Genomic DNA, 589 nt, shown 5'->3' on the forward strand with positions numbered 1-589 from the left:
TATCCACAGTATGAAAGATTTCTGTTGATTTATGACCCCTTGGGAGGGACTTCTGTAGCAGGTGTCAGGACAGCATGTACACAGCAAGCTGCTAGTGATCCTAGCTCTAATGGCAGACATATGTATAGTCAGAAAGATGGTGAAAGCTATGAAAAGAAATGTCAAAAAGTGACTATTCTGATACAAAATGACTTGCTATATTGTTAGACGGACCTGGATAACTTCACTGAAAGATTAGTTGGCACTTTGGGGCAATTTGAAGCACTTTTCAAGGTTGTTTGCTGAACAGTCTCTAAAAGTAGGTCAAAGTAGGTCAATCTGAATATGAGACGGTATCACAAGCCACACATGCAACTTCCTGAAAATATGACATGGCCAGACTCTCAAACATGATGTCAAGATACCTGCATCATGTTAGCATCCCACAAAAAGAATAGGAAAATAACAGGAAATACACCCCACCCCTCCTCCCCAACTTCCTCGGGACTTGCTCATGAGTGGAAACTGAACTCAGGGAACAAGCACATCCCTAGAGAGATGTCTGTCACACCTACACTTCCTGGGTCAATTTCTATAAGAGGGAAGAAAT

Source organism: Branchiostoma belcheri, unplaced genomic scaffold (genome assembly GCF_001625305.1).
Source record: "Branchiostoma belcheri isolate BF01 breed outbred unplaced genomic scaffold, Haploidv18h27 scaffold581, whole genome shotgun sequence".
Classification (NCBI taxonomy): domain Eukaryota; kingdom Metazoa; phylum Chordata; class Leptocardii; order Amphioxiformes; family Branchiostomatidae; genus Branchiostoma; species Branchiostoma belcheri.